General features: G+C 44.1%; 1 protein-coding gene across 1 annotated transcript in view; it reads right to left on the bottom strand.

The window, feature by feature from the left end:
• GPRIN3 (GPRIN family member 3) overlaps positions 1-2,806 on the bottom strand; it is a 170,019-nt gene extending 167,213 nt beyond the window's left edge. The window contains exon 1 of the mRNA XM_066574039.1: positions 2,539-2,806. The gene's annotated coding sequence lies outside the window, so the exon portion shown is untranslated. The remainder of the gene's footprint in view (positions 1-2,538) is intronic.
• Between the last annotated feature and the right edge of the window lie 10,140 nt (positions 2,807-12,946).

The raw sequence follows: 12,946 nt of genomic DNA, 5'->3' as shown, positions 1-12,946 counted from the left end.
CTTTAAACTAAATGGTAGCAAGCCAGCAGACTTATAAAGTAGTCTATGGTAATACTCTAGTATACATGATGTTCTTCTCAAGGAACCCTAGATACAGCTGAATACATGCAATGTACCATCTATCTATCTATCTATCTACCTATCTATCTATCTATCTATCTATCTATCTATCTATCTATCTATCTATCTATCTATCTATCTATCTATCTATCTATCTATCCGGCTATCATCATAGCTTAATACCTTATGACTATATAGATTGTAAGATAGCTTTAGCATTCATCAGTATATAAGAGGGGATTTACTTTATTAGTATAACAGTCAGCAAACAGCCGGATGTATTTTTTTTACACAATCTTCAAAAACCCCCAAGACTAACATTATATGGCACATGTGTGAATACCAAAATACTTGCCTAATTTATATAAATTGTCTCACACTGTAATGTTTCCCATAAACAATGCCCACAGGAAGTTCTACATGTGCAACATTTTAACCCATTAGAGACCGTAATATGGCTTTTCACTGACCTCACTCATGAGCTTTAAACCTGCACATACATCTTTTTAAGGTGGTGGCTTGGCTGACTACTGACAGCCAGGCTCCTGCTGTAACAGCTAGTAGCAGAGAAACCTCAGATCCTGGCAGTTTAACCCTTTACATGCCACAATCAATAGCAACTGCAGCATGGAAGCAGATGATGGAAAAAGCGACTCTATCTGTCACTCATCGACAACCGGCAATGTGATCACAAAGTACCAATGGGTTCCCAGGGCATTTGGAAGCCATACAAAGGCGTTCATGTCTGTCATGTAACTCAGCCTATTAGGCTCCACCTCCTGTGGAGTCTAATAGGCTGCCGTCATAGGCTTAGTAGAATGTACTACATAAGTAATGCAGTGTACTATTCTAGTGATTAAACAATTGCCTATTCAAGTCCCCTTGCAGGGGCTGAGAAATAGCATTTAAAAAATGAAAGTTTAATATATATATATATATAATTTCCCCACAAAAAATGTAAATGGATAAAAAACACAAATTTTAAAAAACCACATGATAGGTAATACTGTGTTCATAACAACACAGACAGGGATATAATTTTGTTATTTATTGCACAGGGTGAATGCTGTAAAAATAGTTTGAAAAAGTAATACCAGCATTGTTATTTTTCTTTTGTTTACATTCCAAAAAATGCAAATTCAAAGCAATCCAAAAGTCACGTGTACCTCAAACTGATACTATTATAAACTACAACTCTTCCCCCCAAAAACAAGACCTCACATAACTCCACTGTCGAAAAAAATAAAGATATTACGGGTCTTAGAACGCAATGCAGATTCAATTATTTTTCTTTAAAGAACGTGTTTTTATTGTACAAGAGTGGTAAAAAAATGTAAAAAAATCAATAAAATCTTGGTATCGTTATAAATGTGCTGATTCAGATTTTAAAAAATGATCATGTTATTTTTACCGCAAGGTGAGCGTTTTAAAAACAAAACCCAAAAACAATGGCAGAATTTCTGCACGTTTTTTCCATCTCCCTCCTAAAATTATACTAAAAAGTTATACAACACTTTATATGTACCTCAGAGTGGGGCGATTAAAAAGTACAACTCGTCCAAAAAAAAAAAGTCCTCATAAGGCTGTGTCAACAAGTTATGTCTCTTGCAATGTCATGATGAAAATCACTTGTTTTCTAAGGCACAAAATAGGCTGGTCACTAAGGGGTTAAAATACAAAAGTCACCTGAAAAAAAATGTACAAGGTGAAAAGATTGAGGAAAAAAAACGCATCCTGAGAGTAAATTTTGCGTAAATCATCAAGATAATCAGTAACCTGGCAACACCAGCACTTTCATATACATACTATGTATTCAGTGAGTTCTAGACTGTATTGTAAGATTCTGGTGGGGAGTGAAGAATCCTTTACACTTTATACACAGCAGGCAGCAAATACCTAAGAGATTGCAGCATCCCAAGCTAGGCAACATATAGTTACATAGTCTTCTAGTCAATCCAGTTCTCAGGGGATTATCTATGCCTGGTAAACATGTGAATATACAAACATTTCTTGTGTCCTAGTAAATGTATCTCTTTATAGTGTGCTGAGATCGAGTTGATACATCCAATTCTCAGTGTACATGGTGATACATCCAACTCCCAGTGTAAATGGACCCTCTTGTCACTGGCCATTAGCATTCCCAGGCACATCCACACTGCAGACAGACAACACTGGACACAACAGCCATGCATTAGCTGCTTCAAGTTGTATTCTCCTAGCTCACCTATTATTAATGCCAGTGTTGGGAATACATGACATAAGGAATGCCAATACATAGTGATGCATCCAGCAAAGGTCATCATCAGCAGCAGCAGCTTTATCCCTGCTCTGTAATTAAGCACACTAATATGTGATGCTGCATAATCCCCCAAGTGCTGTCTGGAGTGATCACAAGTAACAATCATTTGGAGGGTACAGGGATAAATACCTGGAGCATACACAGATGATGGGAACAAAGGCATTGAGTGCATGTCTTACCCTCAGTGCTGCACACAGAAGAGCCAGCATTGACCTTGCAGGGAAATTCATCATCTGCTGCTACTGTAAATGATAATCCAATAGTAAATGAGGTGTCACTGATGATGTCCTGGCTTCCCTTCCATGGATATCACAGGCAGGGCATCGGGGAGGCATGCATGCCACAGGGTACTGATGCTGGGTAGGAATGGGCAGCGCTTGCCCTATATGTGTGTTGTGCTTTTACCAGCGTCTCCCCAGTGCAGGAGCCGAGCGCAGCAGCAGCAGCTCCACAGGACAGCTCCGACTGGCAGTGTGACCCGCCCTCGGTGATGCTGCCTGTCATTCAGCAGGAGAAGGAGGGATCAGCTCTCTGGACGAGGACGTCAGTCTGCTGGATGTATATAGTGTTACCTCTCCTGCTGCACCAACCATGATGATTAGTAGTACAGGGTGATTCCAAAGGGATGGTGCAAAAGTCAAGCTGATTTCTTCATACCTGAATTGACTTGCAACAACCAGAATGACAGGAAATAATAGAACTCTTCAAGTTTTTAATGCAGATGTAGGAGCCATTGGGGGCACAGAAGATGTCAAATTCATAGTCCAGTTCTGCCCAAATGCGTCCCAGCATAACCTCTGTTGACCATTCCACTGTAGCAGACATGCAATGTTTCAGTTTGGCTTCAATAGTTGTATTTGGGTGTGTATTTGCGCAATACGCAGAGAACAGAACCAATTGATTTTCATGGGTTTATTCATATTTCTGTATTTTGTGTGCACATTTTGGTTGTGCAAAAAAAATAGAGAACGTTCTATTTTTCTGAGTATTTGCGTAGCAAAGATTCCCATAGAAGTCAATGGTGCACAAATGCATGCGTAATACGCAAGGAGATGCGTGAAGCACTACGTAATTCTGCTGAAAAAAGAACACATCTGCAAACTCATTAGTAATTTCAATCAGTGTGTCTTTGTTTGCTGTGTGCAACTTAGAATGCCTTGTGGGGGCAGAAAGTACAGTAAGTATCAAAGATGCATAGTTCATGCCACAAATACGCAGCACTCAGGTGCACGCTAATGCGCTTATGCTTATGTGAAGCCAATCTTAGGTTTTCCAGTGTCATCCACATGGAACATTAAGGAAGCTGCACTACAAGCTTGAAGAATTCTGCTATCTTTTCATATTATTCTGGTTGTTGCATGTGAATTCAAGTACAAAGAAATCAGCTTTACTTCTGCACCTTTCTTTTGGAATCATTCTGTATTATACAGGGTTTTCCAACTAAGGACATTTATAATTGTATGGTGGCTGGGGACACCGCTGCTAGAACCCTGACCTGTCCCATATCCTCCATTCCTACTCATCCAGCCTTCATAACCGTTATGGATACCACCAGACAGTCCAGGATTATGGGGTACGTTCCAGAACGCATACAGTGGGTCTCCACATTCCCCTCCTCCACTCCAGTGACTACAGGCATTGGAAGGGATAACAGCTGCTTGATCGCCAGACTCCCTGATGTTCATACACAATATTCTCCTTTTTAACTTCATAGGCGTACAAGCTGTATATGTAAGATTGCAGATTTTAGTCTATGCAATAAACTAGATAAATGCTACCATAGTTCACGAAGGAAGTAATGTGGTGGAGATTTCTATCTGTTGTATTTGCTATGACCTTAGTATTTTTACACTCTGACAGCATGGACACCTACTGAGTCCCAGCCAAAGAAATTGCTTTGTCTAACCAAATTCTGTTTGCTGTCCACATATTAAGCTTTGGGAAAGACGACTAGATAAAGTAGGGGTCTGCGAGAAGAGAATCTGTATCCCTGGCGTAAGATACTGTATTACAAAGAATCTTGTCTTGATGAAAAACAGATAAATAGTGAATAATTATATTTTTAATTTGAAAAAAATCTCTACTAAATGTAGTGATAACATTGGAACATAATTTGTTGGTTGAGCCTAAGGCCTCATGTCCACGGGCAAAAGAAGAATTAAAATCCGCAGCGGATTTTAACTCTTCTCCCGCACGCGGATCCGCACCCCATAGGGATGCATTGACCAGCCGCGGGTAGATAAATACCCGCGGATGGTCAATAAAAGGGATTTAAAAAAATGGAGCATGAAAAAATCTGGACCATGCTCCATTTTCGTGCGGGTCTCCCGCGGGCTTCTATTGAAGCCTATGGAAGCCGTCCGGATCCGCGGGAGACCTAAAATAGGAATTTAAAAAAATTAACTCACCCGCAGCGGACAGGGAAGGTCTTCTCTTCCTCACGGCCGGATCTTTCTTGCTTCGGCTCGGCGGATGTGCCCGGCGCATGCGTGCGGCACGTCGGCAACGTGCCGGCGACGTGCCGCCGGCGTGACGAGTTCATCCGCCGGCCGAAAAAGAAGATCCGGCCGTGAGAAGACCTTCCCGGTCCGCTGCGGGTGAGTTAATTCTTTTAAATTCCTATTTTAAGCGCTCATGTCCGCGGGGCAGGAGGGACCCGCTGCGGATTCTCCTTGGAGAATCCGTAGCGGGCCTGATTTTCCCCGTGGACATGAGGCCTAAGGCCCAATGTCCACTTGCACTTACGGATTCCACTGCTGAATCCTGCAGCAGAATCTAGCCGTGGCCACGGACATGGACAGGAAAAAACATTTTCTTACCTGTCCAGATCCAGCATGGGTCTCCTCTGTGCTGGCCGGACCTTCTTTCTTCAGCATGGCGAAGGCATCCAGTCGCTCCGGCGTTGTGCCGGACACATGTGCATTGCAATTTTTTCCCCACAGATCCATTACACATCCCCAGTGATAGCTATTGCTGTGCCGCGGATCGGACAGCTTCCATTGACTTCAAAGAAAGCCATCCCGCGGGATCCGCAGGAAAAAAGGATCATGCCGCGATTTCTGCCCGCGCATGTGACCCGCACACTGAGAAAAAAAAAATCACATCCGCATGCTTTAAATTGCCTTGCGGATGCTAATGCATCCCTGTGGCGGCTAGAGCTGCGGCTCTCCTGTGGATTTTATAATTAAAATCTGCTCGTGGACATTGGGCCTTAGAAGATTTACATGAAATTAAGACCTGTCTTTAATATTCTGGACTCTTATTTCTGCTTTGTTTAACTCTGGATATCCCGCCTCTTCAACCTGCTACATACCATAACTTGTTCCACGGCAAATTTTTCAGCAGTGAAACAATTCATTTTACTGCATATGAGCTCACCCAGAGACGCACTATTTACAGTGTGCCTGGGATGGCATCAACAGGCATTCAAGACTGTACTCCCTAAAGTAGGCGTCCTGTAAGTGTGTGTGAAAGGTACCACTTTTGTAGGATAATAATAGGTCTCAAAAAGATAAAAATCTTAACCCAACTATACGAAATTATCAAATTGCATATATTAGAATTGATATAATCCAAAAGCGTGTTACAGTTGCCATATCTAAATATATAAAGACGAAAGCCCTCACTGACTCACTGACTGACTGACTCACTGACTCACTGACTGACTCACTCACTCACTGACTCGCCAAAAGTTCTCCAATTTCTCGATGTCGTAGAAACATGAAATTTGGCAGAAGCATAGATTATCTCCAAAACAGGAAAAGAAATTGGGTCCCAACTCGATTATTCAATTCTAGCGCAAAAGAATTGGCGTCGAAATTTAATGTACATAATCTAAATCTCTCACTTCTCAATGTCATAGAAACGTGAAATTGGGCACAAGCATTGATTATGTCATAAAAAGGAAAAGCTAATGGGTCCCAACTCCATTATTCAATTCTATCACAAAAGAATTGTCGTCGAAATTTTACGTGCGGAATGTAATTTTTTCACTTTCCGGTGTCATAGAAACGGGAAATTTGGCACGAGCATTGATTATGTCATAAATAGGAAAAACTAATGGGTCCCAACTCCATTATTCAATTCTATGTGCAAAAGAATTAGCGTCCAAATTTTACGTGCGGAATGTAATTTTCTCACTTTCCGGTGTCATAGAAACGTGAAATTTGGCACAAGCATTGATTATGTCATAAATAGGAAAAGCGAATGGGTCCCAACTCCATTATTCAATTCTATGCGCAAAAGAATTAGCGTCCAAATTTTACGTGCGGAATGTAATTTTCTCACTTTCCGGTGTCATAGAAACAGGAAATTTGGCAGGAGCATTGATTATGTCATAAATAGGAAAAGCTAATGGGTCCCAACTCCATTATTCAATTCTATGCACAAAAGAATTAGCATCCAAATTTTATGTACATAATCTAAATCTCTCACTTACCAATGTCATAGAAACATGACATTGGGCTCGAGCATTGATTATGTCATAAATAGGAAAAGCTGATGGGTACCAACTCGATTATTCAATTCTATGCGCAAAAGAATTAGCGTCCAAATTTTACGTACATAATCTAAATCTCTCACTTCCCAATGTCATAGAAATATGAAATTTGGCACGAGCATTGATTGTGTCATAAATATGAAAAAGTAATGGGTCCCAACTCGATTATTCAATTCTATGTGCAAAAGAATTAGCATCCAAATTTTACGTGCGGAATGTAATTTTCTCACTTTCCGGTGTCATAGAAACGGGAAATTTGGCACGAGCATTGATTATGTCATAAATAGGAAAAGCTAATGGGTCCCAACTCCATTATTCAATTCTATGCGCAAAAGAATTAGCGTCCAAATTTTACGTACATAATCTAAATCTCTCACTTCCCAATGTCATAGAAACATGACATTTGGCTCGAGCATTGATTATGTCATAAATAGGAAAAGCTAATGGGTCCCAACTCGATTATTCAATTCTAAACGCAAAAGAATTAGCGTCCAAATTTTATGTACGTAATCTAATTCTCTCACTTCCTGATGTCATTTTATATAAAGGAAACGTCGCATGGTTGCCTCCACGTGGTGTTTCCTGGGTAACGCAGAGAACTATGCAAAATGGTGAACATATGTTTTTCCTCAGTATCTCTAAAGTAACCACGACTTCATAAGATTTTCCGTGTGAACACCAGATAAACACCAGTACCAAATTAACTCGGGCGAAGCCGGGTATATCAGCTAGTTAGAGAATATCGACACATCGTCAATATAGTGGCCGTACCAAAGTATATCAGCGCTGAATGGATTAGACTTTGAAAAGATTGCCTGCCTTCCCCACCATGCTATCAAAAGACAGAGAACATTTTGCACCCATTGATGCACCCATCCTTTGCAAATAATATTCCCCAATTAAACATGAACTAATTGTGCTAGATTAGGAACTCTAGTGCCCTCAGGATGAATACTACCATAATCTGAATAGGGATGTAGTATATCAGAGACGGCCCTCAATTCACATTCCTGGGAAATGCATATATGACTGAATATCGCATGTATATAAAGACTCAATGTCGCATGTCAACCAGAAATACCATTCTTTCCAAGGAATCTGTTGGATTACTGGCAGGACATGTTTAGTTTCCCTTAAAAAGTTGGATACCTCATCACAATCAGTTGAATTAGAATCTATTGATTCACATAGAGGCTCATTTAAAGAATTTATCCATGCTAGTGTTACTTGTCTTGATCGAATTGTATTGGGAAAATCAACGCAATTTTTGGCAAAATAGCGGTAAAATCGGATTTCCCAAAATGCCTGCTACAGAAGTCAGAGTGCAGCCAATCAGCAGCTAGGCCCTAATGATGTCACCAAATGTGTCCTCCATCTTGCCTGCATCACAAAGGGGCAATGTAACCAGTGGCCATTATGCAGATGAGACAGGACAGAGAAGCTGCATCACATTTACACTACCGTTCAAAAGTTTGGGGTCACCCAAACAATTTTGTGTTTTCCATGAAAAGTCACACTTATTCACCACCATGCGTTGTGAAATGAATAGAAAATAGAGTCAAGACATTGACAAGGTTAGAAATAATGATTTGTATTTGAAATAACATTGTTTTTACATCAAACTTTGCTTTCGTCAAAGAATCCTCCTTTTGCAGCAATTACAGCATTGCACACCTTTGACATTCTAGCTGTTAATTTGTTGAGGTAAGCTTGAGAAATTGCACCCCACGCTTCTAGAAGCATCTCCCACAAGTTGGATTGGTTGGATGGGCACTTCTGGCGTACCATACGGTCAAGCTGCTCCCACAACAGCTCAATGGGGTTCAGATCTGGTGACTGCGCTGGCCACTCCATTACCGATAGAATACCAGCTGCCTGCTTCTGCTGTAAATAGTTCTTGCACAATTTGGAGGTGTGTTTAGGGTCATTGTCCTGTTGTAGGATGAAATTGGTTCCAATCAAGCGCTGTCCACTGGGTATGGCATGGCGTTGCAAAATGGAGTGATAGCCTTCCTTATTCAGAATCCCTTTTACCCTGTACAAATCTCCCACCTTACCAGCACCAAAGCAACCCCAGACCATCACATTACCTCCACCATGCTTAACAGATGGCGTCAGGCATTCTTCCAGCATCTTTTCATTTGTTCTGCGTCTCACAAACGTTCTTTGTGATCCAAACACCTCAAACTTGGATTCATCCGTCCACAACACTTTTTTCCAGTCTTCCTCTGTCCAATGTCTGTGTTCTTTTGCCCATCTTAATCTTTTTCTTTTATTGGCCAGTCTCAGATATGGCTTTTTCTTTGCCACTCTGCCCTGAAGCCCAAAATCCCGCAGCCGCCTCTTCACTGTAGATGTTGACACTGGTGTTTTGCGGGTACTATTTAATGAAGATGCCAGTTGGGTACCTGTGAGGCATCTGTTTCTCAAACTAGAGACTCTAATGTGCTTATCTTCTTGCTTAGTTGTGCAACGCGGCCTCCCACTTCTTTTTCTACTCTGGTTAGAGCCTGTTTGTGCTGTCCTCTGAAGGGAGTAGTACACACCGTTGTAGGAAATCTTCAATTTCTTAGCAATTTCTCGCATGGAATAGCCTTCATTTCTAAGAACAAGAATAGACTGTCGAGTTTCAGATGACAGTTCTCTTTTTCTGGCCATTTTGAGCTTTTAATTGACCCCACAAATGTGATGCTCCAGAAACTCAATCTGCTCACAGGAAGGTCAGTTTTGTAGATTCTGTAACGAGCTAGACTGTTTTCAGATGTGTGAACATGATTGCACAAGGGTTTTCTAATCATCAATTAGCCTTCTGAGCCAATGAGCAAACACATTGTACCATTAGAACACTGGAGTGATAGTTGCTGGAAATGGGCCTCTATACACCTTTGTAGATATTGCACAAAAAAACAGACATTTGCAGCTAGAATAGTCATTTACCACATTAGCAATGTATAGAGTGCATTTGTTTAAAGTTAGGACTAGTTTAAAGTTATCTTCATTGAAAAGTACAGTGCTTTTCCTTCAAAAATAAGGACATTTCAATGTGACCCCAAACTTTTGAATGGTAGTGTATATGCCTATGTAAAGCTGCTCTGTTCTTAGGGCCAGATATTCTACAGAGACTACATTGCTGCTCGTGTGAAAGGTTGTATACCAGGGTTATATTGGAGGGAACAGAGATAGAAGCTGGATCATTTTTATATGCATATACCAGACATGGTCTGTTGTTAGGGAGATATGTTCTGAAGAGGATATGTTGCCGCTGAAATAAAAGCTTGTATACCAGCAGAGCAGTTAAAAAGGGTTAACTTGGAGGGACCAGAGAAATAAACTGCATCACATTAATATTAGAGATGAGCGAACGTACTCATCCGAGCTTGATACTCGTTCGAGTATTAGCGTGTTCGAGATGCTCGTTACTCGAGACGAGTACCACGCGATGTTCGAGTTACTTTCACTTTCATCTCTGAGACGTTAGCGCGCTTTTCTGGCCAATAGAAAGACAGGGAAGGCATTACAACTTCCCCCTGCGACGTTCAAGCCCTATACCACCCCCTGCAGTGAGTGGCTGGCGAGATCAGGTGTCACCCGAGTATATAAATCGGCCCCTCCCGCGGCTCGCCACAGATGCATTCTGACAGAGATCAGGGACAGTGCTGCTGGTGCCGGAGCTGCTATAGGGAGAGCGTTAGGAGTTATTTTAGGCTTCAAGAACCCCAACGGTCCTTCTTAGGGCCACATCTAACCGTGTGCAGTAGTGTGGAGGCTGCTTTTTGCAGTGTTGCACTTTTTTTTTTTTTTGTATATCGGCCGTGCAGAGCATTGCGTCCTGCAGTAATTTTACATTGTCCAGGGCCAGTACTGGTGAGGCAGGGACAGAAGACATATTTAGTGTATATGGGCAGTGGGCCTTTCCAAAAACATTTGGGAAAAAAAATCTATTTGGGCTGCCTGTGACCGTCCTCAGTGTACTGGGTCTCTGCTGGGGGTAGTTGTCCTAATTCATACGCAGCTAGCTAAGTGTTACAGCAGGCTTGCGCAAAATTCTTTCCTGCCTCTGTGTTGCCTCTTACATCACCGCTGTATTCCTGTCCACAAGTGTACTGGGTCTCTGCTGGGGGTAGTTGTCCTAATTCATACGCAGCCAGCTAAGTGTTACAGCAGGCTTGCGCAAAATTCTTTTCTGCCTCTGTGTTCCCTCTTACATCACCGCTGTATTCCTGTCCACAAGTGTACTGGGTCTCTGCTGGGGGTAGTTGTCCTAATTCATACGCAGCCAGCTAAGTGTTACAGCAGGCTTGCGCAAAATTCTTTCCTTCCTCTGCTGTGCGTTCCGTAAGCGAAGTCAGCCTCCAACCACAGGCCAATAAGTGGCACATTTAATTACAGCGTTCTGTTTCTGCACTACTGGTAATACAGCATGCTGAGGGGTAGGGGTAGGCCTAGAGGACGTGGACGCGGGCGAGGACGCGGAGGCCCAAGTCAGGGTGTGGGCACAGGCCGAGCCAGTGCGGTGGCCAGGGGTAGAGGCAGGGCCAGACCGAATAATCCACCAACTGTTTCCCAAAGCGCCCCCTCGCGCCATCCCACCCTGCAGAGGCCAAGGTGCTCTAAGGTGTGGCAGTTTTTCACAGAGACGCCTGACGACCGACGAACAGTGGTGTGCAACCTTTGTCGCGCCAAGATCAGCTGGGGAGCCACCACCACCAGCATGCGCAGGCATATGATGGTCAAGCACCCCACAAGGTGGGACGAAGGCCGTTCACCGCCTCCGGTTTGCACCACTGCCTCTCCCCCTGTGCCCCAACCTGCCACTGAGATCCAACCCCCCTCTGAGGACACAGTCACGAGTGCCTACCGGCCTGCACCCACACCCTCACCTCCGCTGTCCTCGGCCCCATCCACCAATGTCTCTCAGCGCAGCGTCCACACGTCGCTAGCGCAACTGTTTGAGCGCAAGTACGTCGCCTTGCACCCGCACGCTCAAGCGTTAAACGTGCACATAGCCAAATTGATCAGCCTGGAGATGCTGCCGTATAGGCTTGTGGAAACGGAGGCTTTCAAAAGCATGATGGCGGCGGCGGCCCCGCGCTACTCGGTTCCCAGTCGCCACTACTTTTCCCGATGTGCTGTCCCAGCCCTGCACGACCACGTCTCCCGCAACATTGTACGCGCCCTCACCAACGCGGTTACTGCCAAGGTCCACTTAACAACGGACACGTGGACAAGCACAGGCGGGCAGGGCCACTATATCTCCCTGATGGCACATTGGGTGAATTTAGTGAAGGCTGGGACAGAGTCAGAGCCTGGGACCGCTCACGTCCTACCCACCCCCAGAATTGCGGGCCCCAGCTCGGTGCTGGTATCTGCGGCAGTGTATGCTTCCTCCACTAAACCACCCTCCTCCTCCTCCTACGCAACCTCTGTCTCACAATCAAGATGTGTCAGCAGCAGCACGTCGCCAGCAGTCAGTGTCGCGCGGCGTGGCAGCACAGCGGTGGGCAAGCGTCAGCAGGCCGTGCTGAAACTACTCAGCTTAGGAGAGAAGAGGCACATGGCCCACGAACTGCTGCAGGGTCTGACAGAGCAGACCGACCGCTGGTTTTCGCCGCTGAGCCTCCAACCGGGCATGGTCGTGTGTGACAATGGCCGTAACCTGGTGGCGGCTCTGCAGCTCGGCAGCCTCACGCACGTGCCATGCCTGGCCCATGTCTTTAATTTGGTGGTTCAGCGCTTTCTGAAAAGCTACCCACACTTGTCATACCTGCTCGGAAAGGTGCGCCGAGTCAGCGCACATTTCCGCAAGTCCAAGACGAACGCTGCCACCCTGCGGACCCTGCAACATCGGTTTAATCTGCCAGTGCACCGACTGCTGTGCGATGTGCCCACACGGTGGAACTCTACGCTCCACATGTTGGCCAGACTCTATGAGCAGCGTAGAGCTATAGTGGAATACCAACTCCAACATGGGCGGCGTAGTGGGAGTCAGCCTCCTCAATTCTTTACAGAAGAGTGGGCCTGGTTGGCAGCCATCTGTCAGGTCCTTGGAAACTTTGAGGAGTCTACCCAGATGGTGAGCGGCGATGCTG

This window comes from Eleutherodactylus coqui, chromosome 7 (genome assembly GCF_035609145.1).
Source record: "Eleutherodactylus coqui strain aEleCoq1 chromosome 7, aEleCoq1.hap1, whole genome shotgun sequence".
NCBI lineage: Eukaryota > Metazoa > Chordata > Amphibia > Anura > Eleutherodactylidae > Eleutherodactylus > Eleutherodactylus coqui.
The sequence above is the reverse complement of the archived record's forward strand: the minus strand, read 5'-3'. Positions and strand labels throughout refer to the sequence as shown.